Source organism: Engraulis encrasicolus, chromosome 17 (assembly GCF_034702125.1).
Source record: "Engraulis encrasicolus isolate BLACKSEA-1 chromosome 17, IST_EnEncr_1.0, whole genome shotgun sequence".
NCBI classification, from domain to species: domain Eukaryota; kingdom Metazoa; phylum Chordata; class Actinopteri; order Clupeiformes; family Engraulidae; genus Engraulis; species Engraulis encrasicolus.
Window position 1 is genome coordinate 43,357,107 of NC_085873.1, and position 5,000 is coordinate 43,362,106.

A 5,000-nucleotide genomic window follows, 5' to 3' on the forward strand; every position below is an offset into this window, starting at 1 on the left:
TCTGACCATGCGCAACTGGAAGTGAACATTGTTTTTTATTTGATCTATGGAGCCAATTTGGATTGAAGCCAATTTTTGGTCCCCTAGGTAGGGGAAATTCTTTCTCTGCATTTATCCCATTTGGACTAGTGAATCACATTGAAGTACACACACTAGTCCGTAGCAGTGGGCTGCCTGCTGAGCGGCGCCCGGGGAGCAATGTGGGGGTTAGGTGCCTTGCTCAAGGGCACTTTAGCCGTGGTCCGGTTGGGCACTGTCTGAACCGGGAACCCTTGGTTTGCCAACCCAGTGCTCTTACCACTGAGCCACGACTGCCCCAATTGTATCTTATCTAAAAACAGAATACACCCGTCCATCCAGAACCCCACACTGCCGTCCTGAAAGTGGCAACAGTTCATCTACAGGTACTGTAGTTGTAACTGCTATGACAAATGGAAATCACTTCTTGTCTTTTTTATGCTTTTGTATGTAGCTGTTCATTTTCTTATTCCTGACCTTGAAATAGAACCATTTGCACAGTTTGATTGTGTTTCACAAAGGATAGGGTTAGCCTGCACAATGTGAAAACCCAACAGGGAAACTCTAACTCCCATTGTCATTGTGACAGCACTCCACAGCAAACAAGTGCACATTGCACACAACAAAATTGCATTTATCCCTCACCCGTGCAAGGGGGCAGCTCCCAATGGCGCCCCAAAAGGGAGCAATACTGTGGGACGGGGTACCATGCATGCTCAGGGTACCTCAGTCATGCAGGATGGGGTAGAGCACTGGTTAATTAGGCTACTCACCCACCAACCTGGCGGGTCAGGGGCCTGACCAGCGTCCTTTGGACAACAAGTCTGACACCCTAACCTCTCACACATGACTGCCCTTAAATGGTTAACACGGTTTTCTTTTCAGGTGCAGGCTTACAACGCCCTCAACGTTTTCTTTGCAGGTTGCAGCTGGAGGAATCTTTTCTAGAGCATAGAGAAGTGCAAAGCTGCTACAATTACGACCACAGCGAGCAATTTCTTTTGAACATGAAAATAAATAGTCTGGTTCAGCTGGAACTGTAGTAGTTTGTGCATCTTCACTCTCAAAACAGTCCTATTGAGCAACACACAGCTAGCAGCAACTGTTCATTATGCTTTAATATGCTTTAGTTTGTGCTTCTTCACTCTCAAAACAGTCCTATGGTGCAGCACAGAGCTAGCAGCAACTATTCCTCATGCTTTATTATGCTTTCACACACAAACAACAAACACATTGTAGTGTGTTTTATTTAGGCAACCGTACTTAAGAATGAAGCATATTGAATAATAAGTTCCCCTGTGTGCACTTCAGAAGAAGCGTCCTCGATTTGCTGTATACTTTTAATCTCCCATCTTTTCATGTCCACTTAATGTAGATATGAGGGGGAGGAGGAAGTGGAGATCCCAGGAGAAATTGAGGCTATTAGGGAAAATAATAAAGTTCAGTGATCGTTTATCTCTATACAAAGACCTTTAAAGCCCACATGAGCATTTGTGTGCCATTTAGTAGGCCTACACTAACGGGAAATCTCTTTGTGCACACACAAAAACAAAAACACACATAGCCCACATGCAAGTCAATATTTGAAACACCAATACACACCGTAGGCCTACACACAACAACACACAAGCAAACCATTACATTTGAAATACAATGCAAGCAAGTTGCAAGGAAATATAATGCGCTCTCTCTCTCTCTCTCTCTCTCTCTCTCTCTCTCTCTCTCTCTCTCTCTCTCTCTCTCTCTCTCTCTCTCTCTCTCTCTCTCTCTCTCTCTCTCTCTCTAACAAGTGCAATATTGGTCCTTATTCCACAACAATCAGTGGAGGGGATGGAGGCAATAGTCTGGAGAAGTGTTTGCTTTCACCACAAGAGTACTATTTGTCTGCTGTGTGTGTGTGTTTGTGTGTGTGTGTGTGTGTGTGTGTGTGTGTGTGTGCGCGCGCGCGCGCGTGTGTGTGTGTGTGTGTGTGTGTGTGTGTGTGTGTGTGTGTGTGTGTGTGTGTGTGTGTGTGTGTGTGTGTGTGTGTGTGTGTGTGTGTGTGTGTGTGTGTGTGTGTGTGTGTGTGTGTGTGTGTGTGTGTGTGTGCTCGTGTGTGCGTGCGTGTGTGCGTGCATGCGTGCATGTGTGCTTGCTTGCTTGCATGCGTGAGAAGATATATTGGTGAGGGTGTGTGTGTGTGTGTGTACATGTGTTTGCTTTTGCCAGTAAGTGGGCTGTTTGTCTGCTGCTGGGAGTGAGTTTGACCCTGACACTGCTAGGATTACAGAGGCTGTAAAAGCTGCTCATACAACACACACTCTCACTGGGGCTTGGACAACAGTTTAGCTGAGAGAGAGAGAGAGAGAGAACGAGAGAGAGAGAGAGAGAGAGAGAGAGAGAGAGAGAGAGAGAGAGAGAGAGGAGGAGAGAGAGATATGGATTGAAATACGGAACCAGAAGAAACAGAAAGAACTGTAAAATTGTTTTTCAGGAGGTTCCAATTGAAATGCGTCTTTAATCACATACTTTCTGATTAATCCTTCCATCCCTACACACTCAGGTACTCAGGCAGAAACATTACCCAGCAAAGGGGTCTGTTGTCCTGTGCCCCGGGAGAGAGGGGCCCCAAAATTGGGTCCTCATTACATTACATGTATTGGATGGGATGGGGGGGGTGTTCAGTTGACTTTGTCATGGGCCCGGCCAAAGCCGCCAGCGGCCATGCCTGTGTGTAATGTGAGATTCTTGTGTCAAACTCAAGTAAGCATTTTTGTTTTGACCTCGACAGTAAGTAAACACAGCATTATGATAAAAAAATGATGCTTCAGTCTGCTTTTCTGGTTGAAGCAGAAGTATGAAGTATGAAGTATGTCTCAGCTATTATATGCCCATAGAGTGTGATGTCCCATATGAAAAAGTCTTATTAAAAACGCATATGGATTATATCTGTTCCATAAGAATATTATAAGGGTCATACAAGGCACAAACCCACATATACAAATCTAACTATTTTTTTATTCATTTTCAGTCATATATGCCATACACGATTTATGTTACTATGGGCTTATATATTTCGTATAAGTAAAAAGATTGGAAAATAGTGCTGTCAGTCATATATGCCATACACGATTTATGTTACAATGGGCTTATATATTTCGTATAAGTAAAAAGATTGGAAAATAGTGCTGTCAGTCATATATGCCATACACGATTTATGTTACTATGGGCTTATATATTTCGTATAAGTAAAAAGATTGCAAAATAGTGCTGTCAGTCATATATGCCATACACGATTTATGTTACTATGGGCTTATATATTTCGTATAAGTAAAAAGATTGGAAAATAGTGCTGTTTTTGGATGAATGCCAATCAGATGTGTGCTGTATTTGTGCCATGTTGTTGTATATGTTACAGTAGGCCCTATGTGTATGCCATATTTAAAGGTGCACCATGCAATATTTGTTGTAGCTTATTTCCAGCTAGGGTGACCACCTGCCAATAAGTCCAAGGGGGACAAGGGGTATGCTTCTGAAGGACAATGTGGGACAGACCCCTCCCCCCCCCCCCCCCAACACACACACACACACACACACACACATACACACATTTGTCTTTAGGCAATATAGGCCTATATATAATCAAAGTGACAGTCAAGAAAGACAAATAAAAAATCATGAGTGAAGTTCTTCGTCAGGTTGATTTTTTTTCCGGGAAGCTTATTTAGACTGTCTAGGCCTGTGTTATATACAAATATTACATTTAAAGTCTCATGCTTCATATGACAAATGTGCAGAATTCATATAAATATTGGTGTCAGAAACTGTTTAAGAAATGTACAAATTAAATCAGGTTTGCATATAATTAAATGTATAAACTTTATAAAATTTATATACGAATATTACATTTCAAGTTGTAAACTTCATATAAACTTAATATAGGAAGTCTGTAAAATCCAACTACGGAACATGCAGGGAACATACGTGTGATGGAGTGACCATCACTAGGGTTGTGGGTGTGTTCTGACTAACATGCCAACGAGCCTGGCTCTTTGGTGTAGCGGTCAGAGCCCCGGTTTACTACCCCAGAAGGTCTGGGTTCAAGTCCCAGCTGGGCAACTCTACTCCCCTTCGCTATAAATGGTGTCAGAAGTGGGATGGTACCGTGAGGCCATCGGAAGCATACTCATGGTGTGTGAGCCGTAATTCCATGTGAGGGACCCCCAGGATTGGTTACCCCCGTGTGAGGGACCTCAGTGATAGGTGAAGCATTGATGATGGGGCACATTGGATGGGAGAAGCATGATGGGCAGTTGCGTGAGGGACACCATGAGTGTGACACCATGAGTGCGTGCGCTTCCCGAAGGGGAAGGCAATGTGATGGAGTGACCATCACTAGGGTTGTGGGTGTGTTCTGACTAACATGCCAACGAGCCTGGCTCTTTGGTGTAGCGGTCAGAGTCCCACATGTAAATTGAATAAGACTTCAATATGATTTTAACATAAAACGTGCATTATTTCTATAGGAATATAGTAGTTTTCTCATATGTTTTAGTCAATATAATATAGTATTATGCATTGTTGGCATGTCAAACTCTTATAAGAATTTATACTGCATGCAGTCATGTTATATGGCATGCGTATAAGTTCCATATAGTATTTCTTTTCGAAAAGGGGCCATAATCGACTATCATGATAGACATATATTAGAAAAAGTATAAGTGACTCTTGCAAATCTGGCACATTTTTTCTATACGATTTCATGTAAGGAACATGCATGTTTGCAGTATATGAATCATATAATTCTTTTTCATATGGGTGGTTATGGGTAATTATTAACTGGCCTCCACACTTGAGTGGTTCAGGCTTCAGGCGTTAATAGAGTTCTTCCTTGAGACCTCTTAATTGAATCAAGTCCAAGGACAGAGGGAGAAAAAAAGAGAGAGAGAGAGAGAGAGAGAGAGAGAGAGAGAGAGAGAGAGCGAGAGAGAGAGAGAGAAAGA

General features: G+C 42.7%; 1 pseudogene; it reads left to right on the forward strand.

Annotated features, from left to right (window-relative positions):
* The window catches only part of LOC134467060 (putative uncharacterized protein DDB_G0271982), a 14,146-nt pseudogene that overhangs the window by 7,918 nt on the left and 1,228 nt on the right, over positions 1 to 5,000 (forward strand).